The sequence below is a fragment of the Microcaecilia unicolor genome, chromosome 1, assembly GCF_901765095.1.
Source record: "Microcaecilia unicolor chromosome 1, aMicUni1.1, whole genome shotgun sequence".
Lineage (NCBI taxonomy): Eukaryota > Metazoa > Chordata > Amphibia > Gymnophiona > Siphonopidae > Microcaecilia > Microcaecilia unicolor.
Window position 1 is genome coordinate 304,309,735 of NC_044031.1, and position 20,190 is coordinate 304,329,924.

The window sequence follows — 20,190 nt, forward strand, 5'->3', positions numbered from 1 at the left end:
ATTTGTCTTCAGGTGAACATGCCAAATTTAAACGCAATTGGGTGGGATCTCTGGTGGAGGCTCCTGCAGTGGGGAGGAAGGCAGGGGTGATGATTCTCTTTAGGAAAAATATTTCTCTTCAGCTCAAGTCGGTTAGAGCAGACCCCGATGGTCAGTGGGTTTTGGCTGAAGCAGTGCTTGCTGGTCGCCATCTAGTGCTTTGCAATATATATGCCCCCAATGTTTTCACTGGGAGTTTTTTTCAAGCTTTGATCGGAAGGCTGTCTCCGCATGCTGGGGGGAAACTGGTTTTGGGAGGAGATTTTAATTTGGTGTTTGATCCCCTGATGGATAGATCAAATCCGGGTGCACAGAGGTCGGGGGGGGGGGGGGGGGGGGGGTTGTAAGGCATTGTCTTTGTTGTGTAAGGCTTTAGATCTGGTGGATGTATGACGGGTGCTGCATTCCTCGGAGCGGGATTATACCCACCTCTCAAGGGCACATGGCTCTCAGTCACGTATTGATTATTTGTTTGTTTCCCGGTCCATCTTTTCTCAGGTGCAGCAAGCGGAGATCAGACCATACTCGGTGTCCGATCATGCTTTGGTTTGGTTGAACTTGACTGGTAAATTGGGTGGCCTGGGTAGTCGGATCTGGCGTTACCCTTTGGAGCTCGTACGTGATCAGAAATTTCAGGCCTACTTGATGGAGAGATGGGAGGATTATGTGCACCATAATGGCATCCATGTGGATCAACCGGCTCTTTTTTGGGAAACCACAAAGGCTGTATTACGCAGGGATATTATTTCTTATTTAGCGAGACGTCGGAAGGCAAGGGACGGGGAAATTGTGCGTTTGGGAGCACTGATACAAAAGTTGCGGAAATCTTATGGGCGCTTACATACTGCTTCGTGTAGGGAAGCTCTGTTGGGGGCACAAAACGAATTAAATGAATTGCTCCATCAACGGGCAGTTAAGTCCCAGCTCTATTATAAATATAATTTGTTCCAACATGGCAATAAGGCTGGGCGGCTGTTGGCCAGGATGCTCTGTAAAAAAGGGGGTGCACATCGTGTTTTACAGTTGAAGGCACCGGACGGTCGGATGATGCGTTCGGACAACGATATTGCAGACACTTTTGGTCGGTTTTATAAAACACTAGTAAAAGAAGCCCGTTTCAGAGCAAATGAAACGGGCGCTAGCAAGGTTTTCGTCGCCAACACCCCCCTCCCTCCCTCCCTCCCTGGCCAACCCCTTCGTTGTTCTGCCATTGCTCCGCCCCCAACATCAAGACGTTTGACGCGAGGGCGGGGCCCAGAGCGATTTCCCACCGCCTCCCTGCCTCCCTCCCTGTCAACCCCTTCGTTGTTCTGCCATTGCTCCGCCCTCGAGGGCAGGGCCCGGAGCGATTTTGGTGGCTTCACCACCACGAACCTTCGAACCTTTTTGAAGGAAGTCAGGGCTTGGCTTCACTGACGTCAGTGTCCTCAGAACGTTGAGGGTGAGTTTTATTATAGTAGATTGTATGCCCCTAACTTGGATGTGGACTTGGATAGCAACATGTATTTGGAGAATTTGGATTTACCTCAGCTTTCTGATTGTCAACGGGGACGGTTGAATGTGCCATTTACTGAGGGAGACTTGATGTTGGCTCTGCAGCGGAGTGCTTCTCACAAGGCTCCAAGACCCGATGGATACCGGATAGAGTTTTATAAGCAGTTCTTTGAACATTAATATCTTTATTTAACACAATGGTGGCTACCCAGGCGATCCCAGATACTTTTAAGGTGGCGCAGATTGTGGTACTACCCAAGGGGGGGGAAATGAGGCGGAGCCGGAATCCTATAGGCCAATTTCTCTTTTGAACGTGGACGCTAAGTTGTATGCCAAAGTTTTAGCCAATAGGCTAGCGATGGTACTCCCGTTTTTGGTTGATGTGTCCCAGGTGGGGTTTGTGAAGGGGCGGACAGCAGTTAAAAATGTTCGTTCTATTTTGACATTTTTAGAGGTTGTGGCCCAAAAATGGTTGTCATTGCTTTTAGTGAGCTTCGACGCAGAGAAAGCGTTTGACCGGGTGAAGTGGCCCTATCTATTTGCTGTTTTAAGAAGCTATGGCTTTGGGGGATTTTTTTTTGAGGCCCTTCGGGTCTTGTATTTGGAGCCGTGGGCTTATATGTGGGTGAATGGAAAGTGTTCAGAGTTATTTAGGATATATAGGGGGACAAGGCAGGGATGTCCATTGTCTCCTCTTTTGTTTGTTTTGTCGCTGGATCCCCTTATTCGTGAAATTATACAGCATCTGGAGATTAAAGGGGTACCAATCGGAGGCTCGGATTTTCTCCTTTCAGCTTTTGCTAACGACTTGTTGGTACATTTTACTGAGCCACACGGTTCTCTGTCCGCTCTCCTAGATCTTTTTCGGGAATTTGGAGATTTCGCGGGATTCCGACTCAATTATTCTAAATCTCTTGCGTTGCCTTCTGTGGAGACTGTGCGTCAGGAGTGGGGCTCGGAGTTCCCTCTTCGATGGGCGAAGGGTTCTTTTAGATATTTGGGTCTTCATTTGTCCATGCGGGTCTCACAGTTGTATCACCTGAATGTCTCTAGATTGTTGCAGGCTACTACGGAGAGGTTGCGCGCTTGGATATCTCTGCCTCTGTCACTTTGTGGGCGGATCCAGTTGTTTTGAATGGTGGAATTTCCCTGATGATTGTATCTGATGCAGTTGTTACCAATATATCTTGCAGGGGGAGATCTCAAACTGCTTCAGAGAGCGCTCCGGCGCTTCTGTTGGGGGGGAAAAAGGCAAAGCTCCCGTTGAACATTCTGATGGGATCCTGGGGTGAGGATGGCCTTGGTTTACCAGATGTGAGGCGATATAACTGGGCATGCCTTTTGAGGTATTTTGGAGATTGGTTTTTGCCAAGGGATGATTATACCTGTAGGCAACTGGAAAGCCAGTACTATGCACCTTGTCAGTTTCAGTTCCTAGTGCAAGCCCCCAGTAAGATGGTTCCGGCCTTGCTACGTAATAGCATATTGTTGATTCCTCTATGGAATCTTTGGAGAGATATGATGAGGGTGTTTGGGTTAAGTAGATGGGTGTCGGATTTCCTCCCTATCAGGGGGAATATGTCATTTCAACGGGGTATGGAAAATGAGGTTTTTCGGAAATGGGAATCCAAAATATAGAACAGGAAAAGTTCTCTACGATGATGAATCACAGAAGGCAAAAGTAGAGACTAATAGACGATTCACCACTGGAGACGTGAGTCCAACAGTCTTTATTATATCAGAGATAACGACCCAACACAGGCCGTGTTTCGACGCTAAAAAGCGTCTGCATCAGGGGTCAATAAATACACTACAAATCAAAACATATAACATATAAATAATGCCAATAAAAACATATATGCACATCCATATAGAGATATGAAAATTCAATAGACACTAATTTTCTGATCAGAGGTCAATATACTCAAATGTGCTTCGGAAATGGGCGCAGCAAGGCAAAACGAGGTTAGAACATGTGTTAAATGTGCAGGGTTCAATGTTAAATCTTGGAACCCTGGGTGTGGGATATGACATGGGGAGCATCTTTGCTCATAACCAGTTGACACATTATGTTGCCTCCTTAGATAAATTGGCTTTGGGGTCTAGACATTGCCACTTCCTGCGGCAGTTTTTCCAATCGGTGCAGGGGGTGAGTCTTTCTATTTCTGGCTTACACAGGGTGTTGGGAAAGCTTTTGAGATCTAGGGATCGGATTTCCTCCCAATCAGGGGGAACATGTCATTTCAACCGGGTATGGAAAATGTGGTTTTTCGGAAATGGGCGCAGCAAGGCATAACGAGGTTAGAATATGTGTTAACTGTGCAGGGTTCAATGTTAAATCTTGGAGCCCTGGGTATGGGCTATGACATGGGGAACATCTTTGCTTACAACCAGTTGACACATTATGTTGCCTCCTTGGACAAATTGGCTTTGGGGTCTAGACATAGTCACTTCCTGCAGCAGTTTTTTCATTCGGTGCAGGGGGAGCGGCTTTCTATTTCTGGCTTACACAGGGTGCTGGGGAAGTTTTGGGGATCAAGGGATCGAGAGTATATTCGACAGCGATGGGCAGGCGATTTGTTGAGACCGCATCTTTCCTTGGATTTTAATGTGTTGACATCTAGAATTCCTGGTCTGACGGGGAATGCGGGATTGCGTGAATGTCAGTATAGGATTTTGCATAGGGCCTACCTTACAAAGGCCCAGATTTTTAAGATGGGAGGGACAGGGACGCCTCTGTGTGGAAAATGTGGGAGAGCTCCGGGGTTGTTTTTTCACTGTTTATGGGAATGCTACAAGGTAAGGCAATTTTGGGGTTCCATTGTTCAATATTTGGAATCCCTTCTGGGATCGAGAGTGGTATGTTCCCCTATGGGGATTTTGCTAGACAAACATGAGCTTTTTATTCTGCAGGGATGTTCAGCCCATCAGTAGATTCGGAAAGCCTGTCTGGTGGGTAAGAGGCTTATAATGGGCCAGTGGGTGGTAGACTCTCCACCGGATTTTTGGCATTGGCGGAACAAACTGCATGAATTTATGTTATTCGAAAGAAGAGGTGTGGGCAGTTCCCCCAGGCGGCTGAGATTGTTTCTTGAAACTTGGGGGGCCATACGTTCAAAGCTTGTCTGCTAGAGGGAGGAGTTTGATGGTAAATTCACTTTAGGAGTGGAGTAAGGTATAGGCCACTCACCCTGTATTTAGACTGGGGGTTCGGGCATCTCCTCAGGGGGGGCATTGGGGGAGGGGAGTGGAAGGGGGTGGGTTCATTGGTGAGGGAGTTGTTTTGATTGCTGTTAATGTAAGTTTGGTCAAGGGAGGGAGGGAAGAACACTGTTGAAACTCAAATGATGAGCTTAGTAGTGTGCTGTTAGTCAGAATTATTTATTTATTATTATTTTTTTTCCCTTGTTGTGATCTGTGACTGATGGTTATTTCTTATGTTGCATCATCAATAATAATTGTTGAAACATAAAACATAAAATAATAGAGGGATACCGTTAGGTGCAGGGCGATAAGAGCCAAGGCCCTTTGCAATATCTATATAAAACTCACCCTCAACGTTCTATTGGCTGCTGACATCACTGAAGCCAAGGTTCGTATGTTCAAAGCTCTGAAGCCTCGAAAATCACAGTCTCTGGGCCCCGCCCTCGCGTCAAACGTTATGACGTTCAGGGCGGAGCCGATTCTCACCTACTCAGGCCACAAACTCCGGATTTCCACACTGTAGCTCTGCTCTGCCCTCGTGTCAAAACGCGATGACGTCGAGGACCGCCACCCACACAGAGCTACAACGAAAACAACAGCGGTGCACGCCACGAACCAGGTAAAACTGCGACGACCTATGCAGCCATGAAACCCTTGCTAGCGCCCGTTTCATTGCTCTCAGAAACGGGCCTTTGTTTACTAGTATTACTCTAAATGGCAGTTAGCCTCAAGTATTAGACAGATTTATGTATTGTTGCTGACAGTTTGTTTGGCACTATGTTGATGGCATCTTTCTATACACTGCAAGACACAGCTTTACGTCTGCAATGTGACTGCAGACTATGATGGTACTATAGAATATGTATGGGATTAAGAGGAAGGGGGAGGGGTTGGGAGGTGGGGAGAAAATGAAAAACTGTACAGTGACATTAGCTACGATGTTGATTTATGGTGATTGTGTTCTGCTTTGAGATGTTGTACCAGTTATGTTACTGTCAATAAAAAAAGATTTAAACCTAAATAATAAGTTGGTTTGTTTCTTTTGTTTATGGAGTAAAACTTTAGAGGGAAAGAGAACCGCTGAGAAAAAAAACTGTTTCCCTGGTTCACTCTTTGCTCTGGTTTAAAAAAAAAAAAAGGAAAGAAAAAGTCCTATCTGGTTTCCTTGGTACTTGGCAGTTTGAGCCAGGAAGGAATCCTTTGTTTTGAAATTAACTGAGCTCTGAGCTCTGTGTCTTTCTTTGTGCTTTTAAAACAGGGAAAGGGATCATGATCCAATTTTTAAATTTTATAGGTCACATTATTTTTTGCACTGTGCATACATTTTTAACATTTTGTTGGCCAAGTGGCAATTTTTGGGTTTGGTTTTACCTAGTCATGACATTACTTTTAAAATAAACAACGCTTCTGTTAATACTGTGATGCACCATTTACAATTTACAATTGAAACCTACTGAAAGTTTTTGAAATTTAAATTGAATGTAGAATCAAATTCTAAATTACATTTCAAAATTATATGCATTTCATATCTGAAGTCAACACAGATCTGTTGTTTGAAAAATAAATAATTCTATACGTACAGATCTCCTTAAAAAAGAAAGAGTATAACTGATTTCTTTCCTCAATATATATACATTCCTCCTGAATAGGAGAGCATATGGTACCAATTTTCTTTCTACAATACTTATAGACACTTTTTATTTGTCTTCATTATGAGTTTACACTAACTCCTTCATTACACATATATGTTTTACCTATGATATTTACACTTAATTTTCTGAATAAAGATTCTGTTCTCTGTTAGTAGGTCACATATACTAGTCAGCATTAGGTAGAAAAGTTTAATTTACTTTCATATCATACATTTAACAGTTATGTCATAGTAACATAGTAGATGACGGCAGAAAAAGACCTGCACGGTCCATCTAGTCTGCCCAAGATAAACTCATATGTGTATACCTTACCTTGATTTGTACCTGTCTTTTCCAGGGCACAGACCATATAAGTCTGTCCAGCAGTATTTCCCGCCTCCCAACCACCAGTCCCGCCTCCCATCACCGGCTCTGGCACAGACCCCGTATAAGTCTGCCCTCCCCTATCCTAGCCTCTCAACCACCAACCCCTCTTCCCCCCGCCACCCAATTTCAGCTAAGCCTCTGTGGATCCATTCCTTGCTTAGGTCTTTTCTCCATGTGGTTTTGTTCATGTCTGATTTGGTTTTGAACCATTTTCTTTCCAGTTTCCTGCACAGTTTTTTTCATCTCTAATAGTTCCTTATTGAACCAGGGGTGCAGCTGTCATTTCCTCTTAGTTTTCATTTTCAGTGGTGCTATTTCATTTAGTGTGTTTTCACTTGTTTGTCTCAGTTTCTCATTAAGTGAATGTTAGTGGGTATTATGTTTGTTTGGTCATTCATCGCTGTTGACCAGAAGCTATGGTTGTCCACTTTTTCTCTGGCTAGGGCAGTGTGTGGTATCCTCGGTTCTCTGTTTTTGCAGTTCGCTTTCCATTGAAGTGTGAAGGCGAGTTTGTTATGGTCTGACCATAGCACCTCTGCCCAGTTATGATTCTCTATTATATGGTTGTTATTGGCTAGGAGTCTGTAAGCTAGTATGTCTAATTGGTGACCTTTAATATGAGATGAGGTGGCAGGTATCGTTCTGAAGTTCCATTGGTTCAGGAAGTTTGTTAAAAGCCTGGTGTTGGCGTCAAGTTGCTTGTCTAGGTGTAGATTGATATCACCTAGTAGAAGGACATTAGAGAAGTTTGTGCATATGTTTGATATGAAGTACATGAAGTTTTCTTGGGGCATTGGATCATCTTCCAGGTAGGCAGTAGAAAAATATAGCGCATAATTGATCAGTTAATGTTGAGTGTGATTTTGAATGCCATGATTTCAATCACAGGGGATCTATGTTCAGGCTATGACTTCTACTGTAAAGAACGATTTGTATATTAAGGTGACCCTGCCTTCAGCAGAATATCAGAAACGTAGAGATATATAGGTTAAAGATATGAACTTTAACTCAAGGAATTGCAGTTATAGTTTCTTCATTATGCAGTTCCTGAATCCTGATGATGTTTGATGATGCAGATCACTGGAGGCTCATCACAGGAAAGAGAGAGTTAAACATCTTTGATTTAATACTGTTTTTTTTCATGCACTGAATTAAAGCCAAGCAACTTTTCTTTTCCCAGTTGTCAGCATTTCTCCTCTGCCGAGGTTGGGGGGGGGGGGAGCACATCACTGTAAAAGCATTTTCAATTACTGAATATAACAGTGTTATGAGTGCACCAGCAGGGCAAGGCAAGTGGCTTTTGGTTCTTAGTTGTTCTTACACAGGTCGCCTAGTCTTCTCTAGCTATTACTGCACGGTGCTTTTGTGTGTCACTCAGGGGGGAGTAAAGAATTGAAATTATAAAAGAGTGCCTGATTATGTGGTAAATGAGAAAATATTAGTGAAAAGAGATTGGTGGAAAGTTTGAGGTTTCTCTATTGAGAAAAGGATCTGAATATTTCACTTGTAAGCCTTCCCTTCGTTCCCGTCAGTGTCCCGCCTTCTTCTGACGTCATTTCCTCTTTCCGCGAAGGCGGGACACTGATGGAAATGAAGGGAAGGCTTACAAGGCTAGAGACGGGCTTTCACTGCGGCTGCTGCGACGGAGACAGGGGAGCGAGGAGAATTGTTGAGGGTTGGCATGGATGGCTGGAGGGGGGGCAGGAGAGCAAAGAGAATCGCTGGGTGGGTGTGGATGGCTAGAGGGGGGCAGGGGAGAGGAGAAAATCGCTGGGTGGGTGTGGATGGCTGGAGGGGGGCAGGGGAGAGGAGAAAATTGCTGGGTGGGTGTGGATGGCTGGAGGGGGGAAGGGGAGAGGAGAGAATCGCTGGGTGGGTGTGGATGACTGAAGGGGGGCAGGGGGGAGAGGAGGGTTGCTGGACATGGGTGGATGGAGGGGAGGGAAGGGAGAGAGAAGAAATGCTGGACATGGATAGAGGGGAGGGAAGAGTGAGGAAGGAGATGAGATGGGGGAAAACGAAGAGAGGAGAAAAACTGCACATGGATGAAGAAAATAGGCAGAAGCTGGATCCACTGGACAGTCAACTCTGTGGAGGACCCAGCTTTTACTTACGGATGTAGGACAAGAAATGAAGAAGAAAGGCGGAAAGTAAAGAAATAAATGGAAAGGAAGCCCTGGAAACGGAGTTAAGAGGACAGATAGCAGCAGAATCGGATACTGGGCCAGCATGATCAGAAAAACAAAGTCACCAGACAACAAAGGTAGAAAAGACCATTTTATTTTCATTATAGTGTTTGGAATATGTCCACTTTGAGAATCAGGTGCTCAACATTAAAAGTTTATATTTATTTACTTATTTATGGCATTTTATCCCACATTAAACATGAATTAGGGTGTTTTGTGGCTCTACATGAGAATTGTGATGATATGATCCCTTGTTTCATATTGTTGACGGTCTGCATTTTCCATATGGGTGGTATATTGGTGTATTAGGTTCTGCCCAGTGTAATATTTATGGTACAGTAAGGTTCTGAGTGTGTTTTTGCACAAAGTTGTGCACAGTGTTTTGCAGTTGAGCGATTGTGGTTAGAATATGCTTTGAGCAACCACTTTATTATTTGACATATGATACATATCTAATATCTAAATTTAATAAAAGGTATTAATTGTGACTTTTATTTTTATTTATTTTTTTCTGTGTGTTATCAGACAATTATGGATTTAAGCTCCACCCCTGGCCCCACCCCATAACCCCGCCCCCTTTAGCCTCCCCAAACAGTTGGGCCACCGACTGCCTATGGGGAAGTGGGTCTTCTCTGGAGCATGGATTTATAACTTAGGTAGGCCCTTGCATTGCTATGCTCTAGGGAATCACTTCTACATGTCATCTGTTTGCCACCTCATGGTTGTATCCATAAATAAACAACAGTATTGGTACTTCCTCCAGTTTACTCTTTTAGCATTACCTAGCAGAGGGCTACAAAGGAAGTTCTTATACTGATGTCTGTGCAGGTTTTGACAGGTTTACTGCCAGGACATCTGTGGACTTCCCTGTCCGCCTCTCAGGAAGGGTAGTTTAATATCACCACCAGTTGACAAAATATCAGTGCACACACTTACAGGGAACAGTATGAGAGAGAATAATTTGTAAATAGTCTCAAGCTTGAATTGTATATACAGATTATATAACTGCATATGTAAGAGTGATTTCACAACTAGGCCAGACTCTAGTCAGGACAGAGTTCCCTGTCACTAACCTGTGCAATGCCTTGAAATACCTCTACCAAAGAGTACAATGGACCCGTTGATGCAGACCTGTCCCACACATTGTACATTATTTTTGTTCAGCCTACACACATACATATATTTGAAATCATGTTTTCTTGTGGCCTAATTATACATAAGCAAACTAATTTTAAGGTACCTATTATTTTTACACTCACATTTTTAGAGTGATTTGCACTAACACACCTGTCAAGTATTTCCAAGTGTTACACAAATGTTTAGAGGCCCTAGGTCCCCAGGCTCTGGCCACCTGAGCTTGGGGAAGGAGGATATAATCAAGGCAGGACAAAGTGCTATTTACCCTGGAAATATGGGTATAGTCCCCGGCATTTACTAAGCTCAGCGAAGTACACAGATATTTATTTATCACATTTGTATCCCACATTTTCCCACTGATTGCAGGCTCAAAGTGGCTTACAAAAGTACTGTAATAAAGCTGCAATGTAAGTAAGTACAGTTTTGCAAATTAAGAAACAAGGTAGGAATAACAATTGAACAGCAATAGTTATTAAGTAAGATAGAATTAACAATTAATCAATAATAAAATAAGGAAGATAATAACATGTAATTAGTGTTCATGGGATCATATGATGGTAAGGTATAATTCTGATTATGTTGAACCTGGGGAATAAGCCTTTATAAACAATACTGATTTCAATAATTTCCTAAAGTTTAGGTAGTTCTGGGTAGATTTTACTGGTTTGGGTAGGGCATTCCACAGTTGAGTGCCAATGTAAGTGAAATTTGAGGAGTAAATTGATGTATATTTTAAGCCATTACAGTCTGGATAGTGTAAGTTCAAATATGATCGTGAGGTACTGGATCTGTTTCTGGGTGGTAGGTCAACCAGTTCAAGCATATATTCAGGTATCTCACCGTAGATTATCCTGTGAATTAATGTACATATTTTGAAAGCTATTCGTTCTTTTATAGGGAGCCAGTGCAGAATTACTCTGAGTGGCTTTGCAGATTCGAATTTAGGTTTTCCAAATATCAGTCTTGCCGCAGTATTTTGAGCCGTTTGTAAATTCTTCAGTAGAAGTTCTTTGCATCCTGCATATATAGCATGGCAGTAATCCATCTGGTTTAGGACCATGGATTGTATCAAATTATGGAAGACTTCACAGGGAAAAAATGGTTTTATTCGTTTGAGTCTCCACATTGATTAAAACATTTTCTTTGTGGTGTTGGTTACTTGAGTCTCCAGTGTTAGATATCTATCAATTGTGATTCCTAAAAGTTTCAGACTATCCGAGATTAGCAATGAAAGGTTGGGGGTATTTAAAAGTGATAGGATTATATTTGTAATAGTGAGATGATAAAATGAGACATTGGGTCTTTTCGGCGTTTAATTTCAGATGGAAAGAATGTGCCCATTTTTCCATTGTGGTCAGTCCAAGATTAATTTGATTGGTAATTTCATCAAAGTTCTTACTGAAAGGTATATACATTGTTACATCGTCTGCGTAAATAAAAGGATTTAAGCCTAATCTGGATAGGGCATTGGCTAATGGGGCCATCATTATGTTAAACAGTATGGGGGACAGTGGTGATCCTTGAGGGACTCTGCAAACTGCATTCCATGAAGAAGATAAAGTTGAATTTACTTTCACACGGTAGGATCTAAATGAGAGAAAACCCTTAAACCATTCAAGTACAGATCCACCAATACCGAAGTGGTCCAAAAGATGAACCAAGATGTATCATGCCAAATGCACTGGACATGTCAAATTGAAAAAGGAGTATGCTCTTTCCAGCAGCAATTTGTTGTTTAAATTTGGATATAAGGGTAACCAATACCGTTTCAGTACTATATAAGGAGCGAAAACCGGATTGAGAATCATGTATGATGGAAAATTTATCCAAGTATTCCACAAGTTGTTTGGTTACCATGCTTTCCATTAATTTTGCTAACAATGGTATGGAGGCTATTGGGCAATAATTAGTAATGTCATTATTATCTTTAGGAATAGGGGTAAGGAGTATATTTCCATAATTGTTTGGGAAGAAGCCAGATTTTAGCATAAAGTTTAGACCTGATGTGAGATCTTGGATGAAGCAGGGAGGGGCGGATTTAAGTAGATAATTCAGGCATGTATCCAATTTGCAGAAGGAGTTTGAAAATTTAGAAATTGCTTTGGTGATTTGTTCTGTGGATAGAGGGGTGAAATGCAGCCAAGTGCGGTCTGCTGGGTGGTCTCCGGAGGTACAATGAAGGAGATTAAGGAAGTCATCGATGTCAGAGTTTTGTGGGGTGAGAGAGTTGCGTAATTTTTGCATTTTTTTCTTTGAAGTAACAGGCGAATGAATTTGCTGATGGGGAATCTGAGCTTGTATATGTTACCAGATTTGTTTCAAGGAGACTGTTGACAATTTGGAATAATTTCTTCGGGTTAGAATAATCATATCCGATTTTTGATTTATAATATAGCTTTCGTGCTTGTTTTGTAGCATATTTGTATTTTCTAAGGCCTAATTTCCATTCTGCAAGTGTGAGTTCATTTTTTGTTTTTTTCCATTTGTGTTCTATTTTTCTGGTTATTGAGTTTAAGGATTTTAGTTCTTCATTATACCAAGCTGTAGTATTTAATCTTTTTTTTTCTCCTTATTTTTTAGAGGAGCTATTTCATCTAATATATTGTTGCATCTTTTGTCCCACTCGTCGAGGAAGTAATTAGAATTCGCATTTGTAGGCAAACCTCAGTCAATATTCACCAAAGTTAGACCTCCACCCCAGGATCCATAACTCGATTGAAATCCTCCACCAGCAACACAGGAACTGAGGGCTCCCACATGCCTAAGCAAATCAAAATTTTTTTTTAAAGCATGCTCATTCTGATTTGGGGCATAAACATTGATAAGAAAAAAGGTCAAGCCTGGCACAATTATCTTCACCATCACCATTCAGAAATACAGGAGTCACCTCACATAAAGATTTCCAAATAAGGACAGTGACTCCCACCTTCTTGCGAGAAGGTGCAGAGAAATGTACTTCCCCCCACCCATCCTTGTTGCAATTTTTGGTGTTCAAGCCCAGATAACTTAGTTTCTTGCAGACAGATAATGTCTGCCTGGTATCTATTTAGTTGGGCCAAAATTTTGCTACTCTTGACCGGGGGACGTTATACCTGACACATTCCAAGAAAGTGCACAGAGACCTTTTTTGGTTCCCATGTCAGGCACATGTACCACAGGCAAGCAGGATGCTGGGCTTAATGGACCTTTGGTCTGTCCCAGTGTGGAAATACTTATGTACTTCTGTACTTATGAGATTAGGGCTCTTCATCTTGGAAAAGAGACGGATAAGGTGATTAAGGTCTACAAAATCCTGAATGGTGTAGAACGAGTAGAAGTAAATCAATTTTTTACTCGTTCCAAAAGTACAAAAACTAGGGGACACTCGAGGAAGTTACATGGAAATACTTTAAAACAAATAGAAGGAAATACTTTTTTCACTCACTGAATAGTTAAGCTCTGGAACTCTTTGCCAGAGGATGTGGTAACAGCAGTTAGTGTATCTGAGTTTAAAAAAGGTTTGGACAAATTCCTAGAGGAAAAGTCCATAGTCTACTATTGAGACAGACATGGGAAGCAACTGCTTACCCTGGGATTTGTAGTATGGAGTGTTGCCACGATTTGGGTTTCTGCCAGATACTTGTGACCTGGCTTGGCCACTGTTTGGAAAACAGGATACTGGGCTAGATGGACCATTGGTCTGACCCAGTATGGATACTCTTATATTCTTATAAAATCTGTTTTACTGTTTTGGGACCTTGCCAGATACTGGATTGGTCACTGTTGGAAACAGGATACTGGGCTTGATGGACTTTCAGTCTGTCCCAGTATGGCAACGCCTATGCTTATGTTGTCATGAGACCCATCACTCCTTCAGATCTAGGAATGCATAGTCTAGGTGTACACTGATACTTATAGATGGAGGAGTTTTCTTGTTTGCACATCTAGTTTTTCAAGGTCTTTAAGAGGCCAGTCTACAATACCAAAGCTATATGAGAGAGCAGGAAGTGCCAGTAGATTAATAGCCTGTATCTTATTCCATGATGTTAATGCACTCTTCAATATCAGTTTTAGTCTCCTATAATATTGTTTACTGACTTTTTTCTCTCCGTGATTTCTTTTGATAGTTTTTCCTTTCTCCATTCCTAGATACTTATGTACACCTTCCTCTTCAAGTTCTTTTATCTCACAGTCATCAGTCAGAGAGATGTTTTCAATTTTGCTCAACTTTTATTATTATTATTTGTTACATTTGTATCCCAAATTTTCCCACCCTTTTGCAGGCTCAATGTGGCTTACATATAACCGTTAATGGCGTTAGCCGATTCCGGTCTGAACAAATACATGGTATGAATGAATACAAAGTGATATTGTGGTAGAATGAGGTACATGTATGGTAGGTACAATTGGGGGGAACTTAGGGAGGGAAAGGGGGAAGAAGAGTCAGGTAATATTCGTTACGGTCTTTCGTTACATTGTGTCGCAAGTGTCCAGGTATTTTTATGTTGGGTCGGTGGGGTATGCTCTTCTGAACAGGTCTGTCTTTAGTGCTTTCTGAAAATTTAGGTGGTCTAGCGTAGTTTTTACTGCTTTTGGTAATGCGTTCCATAGTTGTGCGCTTAGGTAGGAAAAGCTGGATGCATAGTGTAACCAGGTCACCCTTCCAGGTGAGAGCCGGGGTCGACCCTGCTTAGCCTGGCTAGCTTTTCCCCGGTACAAGCTGCAACCACCGCCTTGCTGCACTGCTTGTCCTAGTGTAACTGCTGCCCAGCTGACCTGCGCCCAGGATCAGCTCACAACTGGGACACACAAAACTCCAGCAGTCTTATAGTTCTTGAAAACCACAGGTCTTTATTTTCTCAGCATCTTTTAATACAGCTTTAATCTTCAAGCAGTTTCTTCATCAAGAATGCAAGAGTCAGTTCAGTTTTTCCACATTCAGCTTATTAACACAGTCCAATCTTAACTCAGAATATCACACCTAGCAAACCTTTGTCTTGCTCCCAATTGTAGCCTCCCCTCATCAGCACTATCTTCTATCCTTAGATAGTTTATGGGTTAATTTCTTCCACCAGTGGCTTCCCCACTGGATTATTTTATCCTCTCCAAGTATGCACAGCTTGGGCCACACTCCCGCCACCAGAGCCTTTACCTTTCCTGAGAAAGTTTGAGCAAGCCCTCCAACCTCCATGCACTCCTCCTTACCTTCTCCTTCTACCTCCTCTTTATTCCACTCCATCTCCTCCTCCCCAAGCTCCACCAGCTGTTCCCCATCTCCGGGATCAGACCTCATCTCCCAATCAGTCACTCCACCCTCCCCCTCCTGGGAGTTCAGCTGACCCTGCACTGGCTTCTGGGGAGTGTAGTTTTTCTCCTGCATTACAGCTTTCCCTGGCAGTTTGATCCCTAGATGGCGCCCTGTTCTCCTAGCTGGGCTGAATGAACGGGGATGATGCCGGATGAAAGACCCACTATCCCCTTTCCCTCGCACCAGCCCTCCAGAGTGCTCACAATAGGTGGATTTGTATTTGAGTCCTTTGCTGCTTGGGTAGTAGAGGTTTAGGTATGATCGTGCAGATTTTGTGGTGTTTCTGGTTGGCAGGTCGATAAGGTCTGTCATGTATCTCGGTGCCTCGCCGTAGATAATTTTATAGACAGTTGTGCAGATTTTGAAAGTGATATGTTCTTTGATTGGTAGCCAATGCAGTTTTTCTCGGAGTGGTTTGGCGCTGTCAAAACGTGTTTTTCCAAATACAAGCCTGGCTGCTGTGTTTTGGGTGGTCTGAAGTTTCTTTATGATTTGATCCTTGCATCCCGCATAGATTCCATTACAGTAATCTGCGTGGCTTAGTACTATTGACTGTACCATGTTACAAAATATTTCCCTCGGGAAGAATGGTTTCACGCGTTTGAGTTTCCACATTGAGAAAAACATTTTATTTATGGTGGAACTTGCTTGGGTCTCTAGTGATAGGTTACGGTCAATTGTTACTCCGAGAATTTTCAGACTGTCTGAGATAGGGTGGGTGTATCCTGGGGTGTTAATGTTTGTGGGTTTGTATGTATTGCATTGGGATGAGATGATGAGACAGTGTGTTTTTTCAGTATTGAGTTTTAGTTGGAATGCATTTGCCCATGAGTTCATGATGTTTAAACTTAGCTTGATTTCATTGGTGATTTCCGCCAGATCATGTTTGAAGGGGATGTATAATGTGACGTCATCAGCATAGATAAATGGGTTAAGGCCTTGGGTAAAAGGTCTTGGCTAGTGGAGTCATCATGAGGTTGAAAAGGATCGGTGATAGTGGTGATCCTTGCGGTACTCCGCAGCCTGGTTTCCATGGTGACAATACGTTTGTTTTTGATTTCACTTGATATGTTCTTGTGGTTAGGAAACCTTTAATCCAATTGAGAGTACCATCACTGATTTCGAAGTATTTGTCCAGCCCAAAAGTCATCTTGATATCATCACAAAAGCTTTTCACCAATCGAAGTTGTTCCGCTAATTGCTGGTCACTGGAACTGTGGAGTTTCAGGTCATCTACAAATAGTAAGTTCTTTATCAGTATATGCTATACCGCTATACTGACAAGCAGAACTATGTGATTCACAGGCTAAAACAAAGCAGTTTTTATCCACAAAGCATGTCCTATCGTGGATAAAAACTGGAGATAGAAAACAGAGAGTAAGGTTAAATGGTCAGTGGAGATGGGTAGATAGAGGGGTTCCTCATGAGTCTGTATTGGGACCGCTATTTTTTAACATATTTATAAATGATCCACAGATGGGGAATATCGGTTTCCTTGTGCTGTTGTTCTTGTTTACTTTCCTTATATAAAGATCTTTTGCTGATTTTATAGCTCTTTTCAGTTTGAACCACAGATCCTCCACCTCTCTTATGTCCTTCTATCCCATCAGCTCATTCTTCAAATACTACCTCATTTTAACAAAAAGTCAGCATGTTTAAAATCCAGCGGGCTGATATTCAATACAAGTTAACCAGCCGGGAACGTCTGCCGACCGATTAACTCACTTGTCGATGCTTAACCAGTCATTTTCAGTGGCATTTAACTGGTTGTCGCCGCTGAAAATAACCAGTTAGCAATGATCTTTAAGCCCGCTACATTGGGGACATGACTGGTTAAGTTCTGATATATGGATAAATCGGGCCGCATATATAGCAGTCCTATCTTTATCCATTAACCCATGGCGAGTTAAATCTGAATGTCGAATAGCCGTTTTAAAAAAAAAACAGAAATTCAGTGAGAAAACCCACATGAGGCCTGGCATTAACTTTCGTTTCAGTACCACCGATGGGACGAAAGAGCTGTCTGCCACCGGCTGAATATCGTGGGGGGGGGGGGGGGGGGGTGAGGATTTTGAGCTTTGTGTGTCTGCATTCTCCTTCAGTTCTTACATCAAACCATACAGTGTGATGATCACTAGTAGCTAGGTGGGCACCCACCCAGACGTTGGACTCACTATCCCATTTGTGAACACAAGATTACTACTACTACTACTATTTAGCATTTTTATAGCGCTACAAGGCGTACGCAGCGCTGCACAAACATAGAAGACAGTCCCTGCTCAAAGAGCTTACAATCTAATAGACATCTAGTGTCACTCCTCCCCTCATGAGTTCCATCATCATTTGTCTCAGCAAAGCACTTTGAAAAGCATCCAGAATCTCTCTACTTCTTTCTGATTCTGCAAATGGGACCTTCCAATCCACATCCAGCAGGTTGAACTCTCCCAGCAACAGCACCTCCCCCTTCATTCACTTTTGGATATCTATAACCAAATTTTTGTCCAACTTCTCTGACTGTGTTGGAGGTCTGTACACAACACTCGTGGGAATGGAGGTTCCATCTTCTCTTTCTAAGACAATCCATATTGCTTCTTCCTCTCCCCAGGTCCCCTGCATTTTAGCTGCTTTAATACTGTTTTTCACACAAAAAGCTACCCTTCTACCTTTCTGACCATCTCTATCTTTTCTAAATAGGGTATAGCCTGGTATGTTTGCACCTCAATCATGGGAGTCGTTGAACCAAGCCTCTGTGGTAGAAACAATATCACAGTCTGCTTGTAACATCAGGGTTGCAGATCATGAATTCTGTTGCATAGACTGCAAGGATTTGTGCACATAGCTCTCTAGTTACATATTGTCTCTCTCACCCTCTATTTATCCTTCTGCCTAGTCTCCCCATCTACCTTCTTGCTGATAGTTGCTAGGATGGTTTATTTCAATTTTAATTCTTATTCCACTACTGTTACTCTTTTGTTGTTGGTTTTGGCTTTTTGGGGGGTGACTTCCAGAGTTCATTTGCTTCCATTTAGCACCACCACCTTCTAGTTTTAATCTCTAGAAATGTATTGCCTGTATTTTTCACTAACGATCCTTTGTCTTGTGTCAGAAAGATGCAGCCCATCAATACAAAGTAGCCTTTTGTTTTTCCATATATTGCCCAATCCTCCTATGTATTTAAAACCTTTTTTGGCACCAGGTTTTGAGCCACCTATTAAAGTTCTCTGTATTTTGTAGTCTTTCCTCACTCTTTCCATAGGCAGGCAATATTTCAGAAAAAGCCACCGCCTTTACCAAAGACCTCAACCCTTCCCTCAGCTTGTGGAAATGTCCTACAGGTATGCTATCCCTGGCTAGGTCATTTGTTCCTACATGTATTACAACGTCAATCTTAGAATCTTTACTCTCTTCTCTAAGTGCATTCAGTATTCACCTGCTCGTAACCTTTATCTTGTCTTCCTCTCTTCAATAGTCCCTTTTCCCTATGTGTCCTATCTGTCTGTCCTTCCCTTATCCCTTATTTGTCCTGTCTGTCTGTCCTGATTTAGATTGTAAGCTCTTTTGAGCAGGGACTGTCTTTTCTTCATGTTCAACTGTGCAGCGCTGCGTACGACTGGTAGCACTATAGAAATGATTTGTAGTAGTAGTATTTAGTTTGTATTTCTTCTGAGGAGACTAGAAGGCATAGCACTTTGTTAGGGCTCATGGAGTCTGCTTCCAATTTAATGCCTCGGATAATGGAGGCTCAGAGAAGACAAGGGAGTTTTTGCTTCTGCGTCTTGTAGTATTGCAGTTAGAAGCTCTCTTTTTCCTAAAAACTTCCATGTAAACTCTTTACTAGCAGAGGCTCCTGTAACTCCTTGCTGCAGCTGGAAATGGGGTTCTTTAAGCAGGAATTTGAGCTTTGTTTCGGTTTTCAGCATGCCCCCATTTCTTCTGTAAAATGGACTTGTTCCTTTTTCTTGCTTATATTCTGTACTGTCTTCTCCTTAGATACATAGAAATTACTTTAATATTTCTTTTTATCTGATGTACTCTGTCTTACCACTTTACTGTACCAGCGGATTGCTTGATAATTTGTGTTCTTTACATGATTTCTAATAATATAAACAATAACAAAAATTTCATCTATGACATCACGAACTATGACATGACCCTCCAGACTGAACATAAATAAAGGAAATGCAGTCTGATAACTGATTAGAAAGAATGTGTTTACTGATGGCAGCCTTTGTCCTGTTTGGGTGAAAAGAAACAAAAGGCTGGGTAGACTTTCTATAGAATTTAGTCCACTCCAGATAGAAGGCAAGGCTCTATTGCAGTCTAAAGTATACAGTGCATTTTCACCTTTCAGGGCATGTGTTTTGGAAAAAAATATTGTTAGAACAAATGGCTGGTTAAGATGGAACTCCAACACTACCTTAAGAAGGAATTTAGAATGGGTATGCAAGACCAATCTGTTGCTGAAAAACTTACTTTACGATGAAGCAGCTACTAGGGCCTGGAGGTCATTGATTCTGTGCGCTGGAGTGACTGCAACCAAAAATAGGACCTTCCAGGTCAGGTATTTCAGATGACAGGTATCCAGCAGATCAAAAGAAGCCTTCATCAGCTGGGTTAATATGATGTTGAGATCCCATGACACTGCTGGAGGCTTAATGTGAGGCTTTAGTAGAAGTAAGCACCTCATGAAGCTAATAACTAAGGGCTGAGCAGAGGTGACATGACCTTCTACTTGATGATAGTAAGAACCAATTGCCCTGAGATGAACTCTAATAGAATTGGTCTTGAGACCTGACTCTGATTGATGTAGAAGGTATTTAACCTG

At 42.3% G+C, this 20,190-nt stretch overlaps 1 protein-coding gene across 1 annotated transcript in view; it reads right to left on the bottom strand.

Annotated features, from left to right (window-relative positions):
* Positions 1 to 20,190, bottom strand: part of MEI1 (meiotic double-stranded break formation protein 1) — a 669,052-nt gene that overhangs the window by 427,896 nt on the left and 220,966 nt on the right. The gene's annotated exons all lie outside the window — the stretch shown is intronic.